This window comes from Larus michahellis, chromosome 5 (assembly GCF_964199755.1).
Source record: "Larus michahellis chromosome 5, bLarMic1.1, whole genome shotgun sequence".
Classification (NCBI taxonomy): domain Eukaryota; kingdom Metazoa; phylum Chordata; class Aves; order Charadriiformes; family Laridae; genus Larus; species Larus michahellis.
Genome location: NC_133900.1, coordinates 14,842,439 through 14,856,200, shown reverse-complemented (window position 1 = coordinate 14,856,200; position 13,762 = coordinate 14,842,439). Strand labels below are relative to the sequence as shown.

General features: G+C 36.2%; 2 protein-coding genes across 2 annotated transcripts in view; one reads left to right on the top strand and one right to left on the bottom strand.

Moving 5' to 3' along the window:
• ANAPC10 (anaphase promoting complex subunit 10) overlaps positions 1-13,762 on the bottom strand; it is a 188,398-nt gene that overhangs the window by 32,807 nt on the left and 141,829 nt on the right. The gene's annotated exons all lie outside the window — the stretch shown is intronic.
• HHIP (hedgehog interacting protein) overlaps positions 1-13,762 on the top strand; it is a 74,843-nt gene that overhangs the window by 20,257 nt on the left and 40,824 nt on the right. The window lies entirely within an intron of this gene.

The following is a 13,762-nucleotide window of genomic DNA, read 5'->3' as shown; positions in this document are numbered from 1 at the left end:
GTTACCTGGTTTTGCCTAGAACAGTCAGGACTGCATATCATAAAGTGTTCGTGGATGAAAGACTTATTGACATACTCTTGACAGAGTAATCTTAAATAATAATTGTGACAAACTATGTTGATTTAAAATGCATAGCACATGCTAATTAATAATTTTGTGTTTCAGCTATAAGGGCAATAAGCCAATTTCAGATAGTCTTTTCTGAGAGGATATCTCAGAGATTTTTGATTTGTGTTGAAAGAGAGAGAGAAACAAAATATATGACACCTTTTTCAGGAAAAGAACCAATTTATATGATTCTGTCATTGCCTGAACACCTCCCTTTCTGCCTCTGTAGGTAACTATTATGTTGGAGATACCAAAACAGAAGAGACTTATCAGGGGTATTTTTGAACATCAATATAAGGCTGTTTCATATTTCTTAACTGAAGATTCTGATAGTTTGTACTTGTGAAAAACTGACGCTGAAACTTTCCACGGAACTGCTATCGGTCCCAAACAAACTTTTAGAGCTGGGACTTAGAGGCAAGGCTAAATGGAAAACTGACGTTCCATGCTCCTGAATAGGCAATAGCCTGGTTGATAAGACTCTCAACAGCTGCCCCGAGATTCAGATTCAACTTTTAGTTCTGTTTTAAATCAGCGACCTGATCTTTTATTCCTTACTACCCTAACCATCATATAATACTCTAAATTCTGTTTCAACTATCACATTTTGTGTAAATAATTGTGTAAAGTTCTCTGAGCTCGAAAGTCTAATTCAATTCCCTGAGATAACAGTTCAGTGACTGAGGATAATTGTATTGCAGTGTTTAAGGCAGGCTGGCAAGAACGGACGCTTTATGTACTTCACAGGTAAGGAGAAAGGGAATGTGCCTAGAAGCACTACTCCAGCTCTTAAACAGAAAGGGGAAAGCACAAGAATTTGAGGAATGAGTACATTATTTAACATAATAAATAAATAGAATATAACAAACCCCACATAATCCAAATGTTTGTTTTAAGACAAGGGTTCTTAAACATTTTTATGTTTATCCCCTGCAGTCTGGTTCTTATAATCATTGTCCATGGTCTTTTACCTACAAGGATGCAAGATCGCTGTGACAACAGTAGCAATTATTCCATCAAAATACTACTTGAAGGGTATTTGATTTTACTTATCTCTTAAACACTTTAAAAGTAGAATTCAGTACTGGAGAATACTATGTGGACAGACAATTTTCGAGCAGGCAGTGCAGATAGTGTATAGCTAGGAATTAAAAAAATGCATCTAAAACACTGCATCCACATGCAAAGAGAATCGCTGAGTGTGTCCTCGGTGCCTACTCAAGAAATGCTCATAGTGTAAGGTAGATGAATTTGTATGTATACATTTCCTTGATGTGCCTGATTCTTCTCATATAGTGGTGTAAGTGAAAAAGTAAAATGAAATCAATTAATTTTTAGTTGTTCCTGATCAAACTCAGGCCCATATGTTCCAGTGAAGTGTTTTGCCATGGTAACATGTTGCCTTTTTTGAGTTCTCTGTTTGTTTACGCTGATTCATAGATATTAACCCAAATACCTAGTCAATTCCTGAATACCATCATCCATATAATGTTATTCTTGAATTAACACAGAGATTCTTCATTGAAGTAAACAAAAACAGTTCAACTCTTTTCCAACCTTGAAGCAATGGTAGCAAGAAAAGGCAAGCGATTTTCTTTCCATAAAAATAAGTGTGAAAATTTTCTCTTTTATACACAGGTGTCTGAAAATAGTTTCTGTTACTTTTTTGTTTGTACCTGAAATACGAACAAATACTTAACTCTAGTGACAATAGTAAAAATATTTTTCCAGCTTTTACAGGTATATATTGTATCTGGTAAATAATAATAATGATTATGCAGCTCTGGTTAAATGAAAGGTAATTTAAATTGATGCCCCTGAAAAGTGTTTTGGACAGCTATCCCAATAAGACATTTTTAATGTTGATAGGTGGAGTAAACTAGTGGTGGTTGATTTTTTCTCCTTTTTCTAATGTAAAGAGGAAATTTAGGAGTGATAAAATCATTGGATTGTCACAAAGCAGCAAATCTGTTGCATGATATTCTAAAGAATATATTTATAATTATCTTGAGGCTGACATAACCAAGAAACAGAAATGGCATATTTCATTCATACAAACAATCCTGGACTTTAGTTCTGATCTCACTAACATCATTTTACTCATAACAGCACTGGCAGTCAGATAAGTAGGAAAACAATATACAAAAACAGCGGAAGAGAGGTGACTGCATTGTATAGCACTGGTACCCTCCTGAAAGGATGCTGGTTTGTTCCTCTAATGGAACTAATGGTCCCTGTGTTGATGAAATTCAGCCCCTAACGCTGCTGCGAGCAAGCTTGTAGAGCTTCTTCACTGGTCTTGCTAACCTAAGCACATAAATAGGATTATCTGGAGTTGCTTCTTGTCAGTCATCCCTGTGAAGGTCTGTGGATATCAATGGAAATTAAATAAGAAGAGTGGTACAACCTGGTGCATATGTTTTATTGGTCCATTGGCTTTTAATGTTCATTGAAGTCATTGAGGTCTCTGTTTCAAAAATTGTTCCTGCAGTAAAATCTACCGACAGTTATGTGATTTAATTTTAAGGAGTTCAAATGAAAGAGAAGAAGTGATAATTTTATATGCTGCCAGCATCTCAGAAGGAATTAGCACAAGCATGTAGAAGTATTTCATAACGGAGAGAGATGCCATGAATGGGTGATGGTAGCTTGTGTTTCCTAGAGGCCCTACTGAAGAGAAAATTAGATGCAGGATTCCTGAAGATTAAAAAAAAAAAAAAAGCTCTGAAGAGCTTAAGAAACAATTTCTCTCCGCACATCTCCCAATTTCTAATCCTCTTTGACAGCACAGTTAGCAGGAATGCTTTTTTGATCTTCTATTTTTCAACTTAGTTGTCGTAAGCCATGAATGCATCTTAATGAAGAAGTTGCTAATTCAAGAAGTTGCTAATTCAACATCTGTGGCCCTCTCCAATGTATTTTATGTCACACTGGCCACATAAATATTGTAGTATGTGTGGATGGATTGGGCACTTGGCCAAGTTGGAGCAGTACCCTCCTGTCACCCTTAGTCTTCTCTTCCCTATCTCAAGAATGCAGTGAAAAGAAGGAAGCCGAGCACCTCAGTCTTGCCCCAAAGTTGAGTAAGGACAAGAGTGAAACATGCACCTGGAACTCAAATCTAGGGCATGCACCCGGGCTCAATTATTTAGGAATATATAGCCCAGTGTAGTGGAGAAAATACTAATTCCATCATTTGGGCTCATTAATATTACAAAGTACCCTGAGTATGTGGCAGGTATGTAGAAGAAAAGAATAAGCATTTACCAGAAAAAAAAGCCCTGAAAGTCTGCTTCCCTGTTCTGGTGATGTACTGCTCCATCATGTTGTGGCGAAGAGAGTTGTTAGTTACAGAGCAACATTTTCCAGTTGTTCCTTCAAAGTTATGTAGCAAAGACAAATTTTTAATGAAAATACTAGTACCCAATTTTTCTTTCAGACTGATTTTCACTACTGTTATTTTCTTTTTGTTTTAAACTATTGCCAAGTAGAAGAGAGGTGGAAAGTTTGAATGAGAAGCTATTGAAAGTATTGGTAATACTTTGATTTCGGTGATGTTTAAGGAGACCTTAATCAGTTATCAAGAAAAAGTAGTCCTGATGTACCTGAATCTAGTGTCAAAAAGTTAGGCAAAATAATTAAATGTTTTAAAAGTATCAGGCAAATATGAATTTATCCCATGATGCACTCAGCAGAAAAAAAAAGGGATCAAATCATTCTAAATACTTGAATTTAATGATTTCTTGAGATGTAACAGTGATGAATATGTTATTATTACAAGATCAGTCACCTTGTACTCGAGGATTGTACCTAACTTACAAAAAAATGCTGAATGGTCTAGCAGTTCTCCAAATTCCTTACTCCTGGGGCTCTATTTTATCTTATTAACTGTATTATTTCCTGAGATTTGGAAACCTTTGTATTAGTAGCAGCCGCCATAAAACGTAGCACAACATATTACATCAATTTTCACTCACTCTCTTGTCTCCTGAGCCCAATAACATGTATTAGTCTAAGCTATATTGGTCTAAAATGGATTGTTCGGAAGGGAAGGCATGAAGGTATGATTTGGCAACAACAAAAAAGGAAGAGCCTACCACTTATCCTGGGAGTTAAATGCTACAATCACCTTTCAAGATACTTTCTGAAAAGCTAAATAGCTCTAGGGCTGCAACTGTTAGTTCTTAAATCATTTTTGCCATCCTTCCCTGCAATCATTCAACTTTCCCAACATCCCTTTAAAATGAAGGACCTCAGAACCGTACAAAGTAGCCAAGTTTATATCTAACTACTGCCAATGGTAAAATCAAGTCCCTGTAGTTACATGGTAGTTTTCTACTTACAAATCCACTGACTGAATTAGCTCTTTAGGTATGGAACTGCAGTTGCATTTCACGGTCAGTTGCTTGTCATCTCTGATCTTTAAGTTATTTTCAGTTTATTGCTGCTTTTAATGATTGTGACCAAGCGCTGGTGTAGCTCTACTGTATCTGCTGACATAAATTGTGCAGCGGGCAAGGATGACTGCATTCTGTTGCACTTTGCCTAGAGTAGAAACCCCTACAAAATTCATATCCTTAAAACTGCTGTTATGGAATTACCACTTGTACTTGTGTAGGGATCTTGGTTTTTTTCTTTTTTTTTTCTTTTTTTTTTTTTGAGCTAGTAATAAAATATTTGTAGTACATCTCACGGGAATACTGTGATAAAGGGCAAAGCCTCTGAGGAAGGAAAGGGCAGGGCAGGGGAGGGAAAGGAAGGGAAAAGGGATAGAAAATCTCAACGAAATGGTATTGGAGATTACCGTTAAGAATATATGAGTTAGACTCCTTGACCTCCTTCACCTTCTTCTGTACTCTTAAGACTATGGTTTTCCTTGTGAGAAACAGATTTTAACAGAAACTTTCCCTAAATCCTAAGCCATAATCACCTTTTTATTTCATCTTACTTTTAAATTAATCAGTAAGACTAGTTTTATATGGATTTTTTTAATTCCCAATTTTTTAAATGCCATATTCCTATATAATTCCTTGTATATATTTTAACAGCCAATTTTCTTTGAAAAAAATAAATACCTGACAACAATTATTTTAAGTGTATGCTCAGCAAATTTCCAAGAATTAGTCTTAAGAAGAGTTAAAAGTTAGATATATTCCTTACTGTATTTTGGTTAGTTTTCATATCAGAGCACAAGTAGTTTCAGTCCTGCAAACTCTTATTCATGAGTGATCCAGTGATTCAGGCAGGAATCAGTGATGCCGTGAAGAGTGCTGTGGAACATACGCAGTAGACCCATTTTCCACCCATAAGAATTCATATATTCAGTATAAGACCATGAAAGTAGACCATCAGCTATTAAATATGCTAACTATGCTGCTGTGTGCCAATTATTTCAGAGCTTCTCAGGCTCAAATGAGCACCTTGTCACCATAGGCGTGTTTTTGCAGGAATGCAGGATTAGTAGTGAAACTTTTACTATGCCTTCATGGTAACTTGGCAGTGCCAGGTTAATGGTTGGACCTCATGATCTTAAAGGTCTCTTCCAAGCAAAACGATTCTATGATTCTATGTTTTTATCACAACGTAACATTTAATCACAGGAATACATATTACTCAAATCTTTCAATATGAAATACAAATAAAGAAATTGAAAAAAATACCACTTCCTCCAGCACTGGCAGAGCATGTTGAAAGGAGCTTATGATAGGTTGTCCAGCCTTTGCAGTGTGGAGTGCCGCTACAGAAAACTACAATAAACCAGTGACAACACCTATTTAAAACTTAGTGTGTAAATAGAATCAAGATTGTTTGTGTTATTTGCTGAATTGTATGCTCAATTCTATCATTGATAAAACTTCTCACATATTCCTCTTGACAGTGGATACATACATTTTTTTTGCATCATGTTGATGTACAGACGTAAGTTAACACATAAACTGTCCATTGATACCCGCAGGATTTACGTTACTGAAAAAAGACCCACAATTCACACAGTTCATGCTAATCCTCCCATCCAAGTCCAGCAATTTCAATCAACTTATTTTCCTATGAATTCTTATGTGGATGAGGGTGAAATCAATAAACCTTTCTTGAACTTCTTCTTTGCCTTGACATCTCAGAGCAAGCTGGGCTCTCCTCCACTAGTTTATAATCTCGGCAAAGGTTATCTTCTGCTCTCTGTTCCCTAGAAAGCCAAACTTATAGTGGCTACTCAATTTGTGACAAATTTCTCCCAAACAAGGGACTATTTCGATGCATGGTGAGAAAGGGGAGCAGTGGAAGGAAGTACTTCTCTCCAGGCTTTAGGACTGGAAGCAGAATTAGGAGATCCTATCTAAATTTCTTCCTTCTTCAACCTAACGATCCTGCAACTCTTCAGTTACTCAGAAACATTGTCTATGAAAACTCTGGAAAGTAAAACCTTTGTATTCTGCCAGACCAAGCTCCCATCTGTCTATGACGAATAGGGATAGTCCTCTAAAATAACAATGTTAGAATATAAATATTACATATATCCTATTATAAACAGTGTAAGATACAATTTTAATTTCATTCTACAATTAATTCCACTGATGCTGAGTGCAGATTCTATTTGCTGTCTTGCTGCTGTATTTCTAACTAAGACTAATTAAATGGTAAGGCATTTAAGATACGTTCATAGGCCCAGACAGAGTGGCAAGGGAAATAACATTACTGGCATATAACCATGATATGTTTTGGGGTATTCTTTGGTGTCCTGGAACTCCTCTTTCAGATTAGGAAAGGGATGACTTTAGGATGTCTTTAGTGAGAAACTGAAATGCTACATTGTCTATGCGGTTGCAAAAATGACAAGGCAACCAGTAAACATCTCAGCTTTCCACTGGAGACCACAGAGAGGGAAGTGATGAAGAGTATTCCTCAACTGAGGACTTGCATGTGAAGGCATGTGGGGTCATAGGACACGGGGGTTTCTCACTCATTGAAGAGATCAGAAGAGCTGCAGTCAGGCTTGTGGCACAACAGACGTCATTTCCGAGGCCACACCTCACCTGTGACATGCCCACTAGGAATCACAATTAATTGGTTTAAAATGTGTCTTGACATAATTGGGGCAGAAAACTAGGAAAGAAATAATGGTTAAGGTGTGCAAACGGGCCAAATGGGAAAGTACAGGACATTTTAAAGATAAATCAAGTAAAATGTCCTTGTTTATAATGACCTTAAACGTTAATGAGATAGACACAATGGAGCACAACAGCCTGCGTCAGAATTCAGCCTTCTTCATGAAAAGGAAGACTTTTTTCTTTATTAGTGATAAGTTCTTTACGATTTTTGAGAGGGTGATAATACTTTTGTGAGGACTTAATATACTTCAACTGTATTCAGAAACTGTAAAACACAACCAGTGTTATAACCGAGGACAGTGAAATGTGCCTGGATTTCCCATTAACCATTTGCAGATTTTGGTTCTAATCCTAAAAGGGGCACAACAGTCCTTTGAAAGAGGCTGTATCTTACCACCCCGTAGCTCTGCTGCTTGCACAGAAAAGAAGGATTCTTACAATTCCGAAAAGCCTGTGCCAAAAGCTCTGGAGACCTCTATTTTTGTGTGCGAGGCTGCACTAGATAACCATACCCCAGCTAGCAATTGTGGAACAGCGCAGTGACTTTCAGGTTGTTAGCTGACCAGATGAAGAATTGCCAGTTTATTCTAAGGAAATTTGAATCAACAAAACATAATCGTTTCTGTTGATTTTGGGTAGCGTGCCTTAGATTTGAGGAGCTGAGAGGGGAAAGAAGATAATACTTTATCATTTTACATGCACATGTGTAGATTTTAATGTTCTGTGTTTCCTTGAGAGGAATCCCATGGTGCCAATTAACCTCACTTATTCCAAAACAATTCTCTGTTTGGAAAGAATAATTTTCATTGTGGGTGTTCCATGAAATTGTATGCCTCTTACCCTGTTATTACAGAGATGTGTGCAGCGCAATTGAGAATGCCAGTTTCTTTTCCATGCACTGTATAGATTATAGCTGTATCCCACACACAGTGCTAGATAATCCCTACTTTAATTTTGTTATGTGTACAAATCCTTTTTGAACATTTAGCTGTTTTAAAAATGTAAAAATCCATCATCCTCTGTAACTGCATTTGTTAAAACCAAAAGCTGAATTTAGAAGTGATCAAGACCAATGAATAACATGGTAATTATCTAATTAAAAGGAAATTATTGCGCTTGCTGAAATATAACAGGCAGATCACGATATCCAACAGAAAATGGCAAAGAAGGAATAAAGTTACGCAGAAAATTCCATGGTTTTTAGCCAACACAGTTTCAACCACATGTTTTTCTTTAATGGGAGGAGGTTTAACAGTCCACTAAGGCTCCAAGATTCATCATCCCTTCAAGCTCTTGGACACCCCAAAATCTGTAATGAGATCCTAGAATACTTCAGGGAACCCACGAAGTACTGGAGCTCTCAAAGACAGTACTGTGTCCTTGAGACTTCTGTGTACTTTCCTGTCCATCAGAGCTATATGATTTCCTCTGGTGTTACATCCCTTGTACCCCTTACAGAAAATGGGTCATGTCTTTGTCTTGAAAGAAGTTAAAAATTGAATAACATATATACTTTCATAGTTAATACAGCCCAACTGCTATTCCTATATATACTTCCCCTAGATGCCACAGAACAATTTTCCTCTATATTCTCTTACACACATTTTCTCACAAGCTCTTAAATCCTATTCCTTAGACAGGATCAGCAAGTTGGATTGTGGGAGGAACACTTCCTCCAGCGGCGCGCTGGTATATTATCATGTTTTCCACCCGTTTTATGCCCTTTGCAGTTAAAATTGGACAAATGATCTGTCCCTAATTTAATGGTTTATATATAATTTTAGTTTTAAAAACCAGTCAGAATTAATTTTTCCCATTACCGAAAAAAAAAACCCTCCAAAAGATGAAACCACTTAGTAGCTGACACTTATTTTTGTTCGCTGTCGGTGTCTGCCTGCATTCTCATATTGCTGGAATTTTTAAAGAAATTATTCCATAAATCTCAATAAAGTAATATTCTCTCTTAGATTTAATTTGGAAAATGGAATATACAATCTGTGGGAGAGAGGTCTGCAAAATACTTTCAACCATTTGTTTTTAATTTACAGCAGATACTTTTTAAAACCTTGATCTATCTTCACTGGCATTGAATCCCAATCCCTACAGCTGAATTGCAACAACTTTAATTTATGTAATAATCATTATTTTTATGCTAACTGAATGCCTTGAAAAGAAATAAAAGAGGGAGTAAATCACCAAAAACTTTTATATTTTTGACATTCCTAAAAGTTCTGTGAATCTCTATCAGCTAGATTCTCAATCACTCTAACAGCCCAGAGACAACAGACCAGAAGTGCTGGATGAATGGATCTGAGTCACACTGTAGTGTGAAGGAGATGAGATCTTTTTCGTATATCAAACTACATAAGAAGAGTACTTCCGTAAACTTGAAGTATCTGTATAATTTTTTGGAAGTGTGATCAGTTTTCCTGAGGAACCACATTAGAAGGAGGTTAGCTCCTCTCAGGACATCACTTCAAGCTCTTCCTTAAAGAAAACACACAGCTTTCCATTACAATTTGAATGCTCAGTTGTGACTAATGAATGTAAAATAATATTGTACACCTCATAGGAGCCCAGGTGAAGATGTGACTAAGCACTATTGACTCTCCTTATCAGGTATCAGACAATGTTTAGGCATGTTAATGCAGGCACTAAGCTTTGAGCACTTTAAAGACCTACTCAAATAAAAAGAATTTCAGATGAGAAGAAAGCCAATGCAAAATGTCGGCAGCTTCCATTACTGCTATTTTCCTCCTCCACAACTGCCTTACAGAACATGACAGGACAATATTATTAGGACGCTATTGCTACAGTGACTTTTTGAGGGAAAGTGCAAGAAGTCAGTGGTGTCATCTAACAAGCATGTTTGTACGCGTGTAAATAAGTCAGCAAGATCAAATAAAACTTAACAAGCCACCTATGAGATTACTCAAATTTGCCTCTGCAGTTACTTACAGATCACAGCCCTGCCAAATACAGTGATGTTCCAAATGTCATGTCAAGTGTTCAAAGCAACAGGCAAATGCAAACGTAGAGAATATTGGGGAACTGCCTAAGAGAAACGAGCCTCTGTCAGGTTTTGCCCCCTCTGCTACTTTGCCCCTCACTGGGCAAATTGCCCCTACGCTGTTCTAATTGCACTGGCTTTTTGAAAAGAACTTTGTACTGGATTCAGCCAAGTTAAAGGGTTTCCAAGATCATTTGACAAATCAAAATTATTTCACAGCCAGTGTCCATGTTTCTCCAAAGGTCTGCAGGGCTGGGAAGGCCACAGATAAAATTGGATAGAACCCTTTATTTACAAATGCTTGGTATGAAAATGTGTAATCAATTACTTAATTTAAAAGTAATTTCAGTTTCTGAAGCTGAAGCATTCAAAACTTTGTTTTTGCTGTAGTTTAATGAGTCAGTATTTTGCAACTTGCAGCATTTTGCACTTCTTGTAGAGATACATTCTCCTTACAAATCATATAGACCTTTTAATAATTTTGCTTTTGAAATAGTATGTTAAGTATGTATGTGGCACAAATAAAAAGAACGAAAGGAACATGGTTCAATACAATTCATATAATCCTCTATTTTGTAAAAGGTGTATATACATTTTATTAATGTGTATAGATTTTATTATATTTGACTACCTGCATAAACATTTCAACTTCCAGGACTAAGTATTCTAAGGGAAAAACATGGCAATGGCTAAGGGAAATGAACTTAATTAGCTACTTACTAACTAGTAACTTCTGAAATCACTTTTTATGAATGGCTGAAAAAAGCCCCAAACAAAATCCATGAAAGAAACTACTACTCTACTCTCAATCTGAGCACTGCTAAAATTATCTTTTAATAAGGCCTGAGAATTCCTACCTTTGCTCAACAAAACAAAAATGTACCTTCAACAACAAGCGAACAATTTAGAAAGTGAAATGAAACATAATGACCTAGAGTCCTTAGTACTCAAATTGATTTCTTTGATTTTCGTAAGTGCTGTAATTTATAAAAATACCAACTACAGACGTTTTCGTAGAAAATGAGGAGAGTATCTTATTCATGTGTTTGATGTACTAGATATGCAGTGAAGGAGAGCTTTTTGGGAACAAACAGCTTCAAAAATGAAGCACTGGATTTCAAAACAGACTCTGCAGGGTGCCAATTGGGTTAGCAAATGTGTATCATCACTTAGCAATAACCAGTGATAAAATAGAAAGTGCAAAGGGTATTGCTTGTGTTATAGTATCACTCTGTCTGGAGTATTTAGAGAAGCTCCTGAGGCCGGACTGCGTAAAACTTACCCTTCTTCCATTATGTTTCCTTGTTTTCTGTGATAACTGTTCTGCCCATTTGCAAAAAGGCAGAATAGTGTTTTCTTAGTGCTGTCCTCAACTACACAATTCTTCATTTGATCAAAAACTAGTGGAATTAGGATTTGTGTTTGGCTGATTAAAGGTCTGAGTCCATGATACTCTGTGCTTCAGTTCTAGCTGTTTGAAACTTTTATCGTCTTAATTTTGAGACTGAATATACACTGTGTTGTTCTAATTGCACTGGCTTTTTGAAAAGAACTTTGTACTGGATTCAGCCAAGTTAAAGGGTTTCCAAGATCATGGTCTTGGCTCAGGATAAATGGAGCCAATGAGCTAAACAAATTCCTGCTTTCTTGGTTCTTATAGTACGAGAAAAATGGAAAGGGCAGAATACTTTTACTGCTTTATACAAGTGAAACAATCCTGGAAGCTGCAAAAATATAAGTTAACTGTGTTTATGTCAGCATTACACACTATTTCAAAAATTATTTTTATCTTTCTTTTGAAATGTGACCCACAAATTGTAACATTAATGAAGCAAACATTTCTCACGTGGCAAATTTAAGAAAAAGTTAGATTTAAGAGTAATCACTTTGGGATTTAAAATAATAAAGAAATTTAGTCTAGTACAGATAAATATTAGTGTTCTTCAACATGTAATAGTAATAGCTGTCTTGCACTGTGCTGAACGAGGATACACATGTCTATATTTGTTTCAACTTCTGAGAATGCTTTTCTAATGAGCTACATTTTAAAAGTGGGATTGAAATAAATGAGTAATGGAAAAAAAAAAGAAAAGGGACTTCTAATCAGGAAAACAGTGTACATTCTTTCAAAGTCATGTTTATAAGTTCAGAGAAACAGTGGATCTAGTTCAAAGACAAAGCATATTTCAATCTGCTTTTCAAAACTACCATATAGTTCATTACTAAAGTTTGTTTTCAGCTGAATCTTAGCCTAACGGCAACTGATTAGAGATACATTACCATTACTGTACATCATAACGTGCTTTCACTTGTACAGTGTCACCATTTCTATTTACTACAGGTCACAAAATCATTAATTTACAGTTTAGGTTTCAGGTGGGTTTTTTTTAATAACATAAGGAACCAACTGCTATTTCAGCGGGCTTCGGCTCTCAAGCCATAGGAGAAGCAGTAATTTGCATTTGCTCATTTTAAATAGCCATAGGATATTTAACCTGCAAGAATTCATGCTGCATAAATGTGAATTTCAACACACGCAGAGTTCGATGTGTAACTGACCTCCCGAACATACAGTTTGATTCATGCACAGAGAAGGAATATTTGAATTTAGAAAACTCCATGTGGTTTCACCGACAATTAGGCCCTTTAGACTTTAGGCACCCTTAAAATGCATTGAATAAACAAGTATTTCCTGGTGACTTTTTCATGTATATCACAGGTACCTATATTTAAGCCCTCTAGGTATAATAGTGGAATAGTATGTAGGCACCAAAGACGATCATTTGTTACAAGAATTCTGAAATACTGAAAGGGCAAATCTAGTCTTGATGCAGGTATTGAGTGAAATATATGAGTTGATTCAGGAAGTTAACGTGGTTGAGCCACTAAATAAAAGTGACCATAATATAATTAAGTTCAACATCCTCCCATGGGATCCTACCATGAGGTAATAATATTACAGTACTTTTCAAAAAAGGAAGATTTTTATATTGAGGAAGTTAGAAATAGCCTGAAGGGGAAAGTTAGGAAATTAAAATCCGTAGAAGCAGCATGGAGGTTCTTTAAAAGAACGTTATTAGACTCAGAGAAAGTATGTATGTACTGGAACAATTAGGAATCAAGAAGGTGAGAAATATAGCAAGGTACGAGAGAATGTTCAGGCCCCCAAAAAATAATAATCCTATAATAAAATGGAAATCCAACTCAAGTGACACTAATAGAGCAGAATATAAATTCGGAACACCAGAGTAAGGGTTATATCCTGCCATTGTTTCACTGGCAAAGTAAGTAGGAGTTTCCCATAAACATTTATGGTAGAACAACATTCTGAGGTTTGAGAGGAAATTTAAACAAAAAAATTGGGAAAAATAGAGAGAGATTTTTAATACATTGTGATAAAAAAACTCCCTCAAGCTAGGTGATGGTCTTTGGCAGAGGCCAGTTAGCTAGACCAATAAAGCAGAAAAGCAAAAGATATAGCTTGATTTCTTTATATAAGAGAGACTGGAAAAGACACACCCTATAGTTGGTGTTTAAC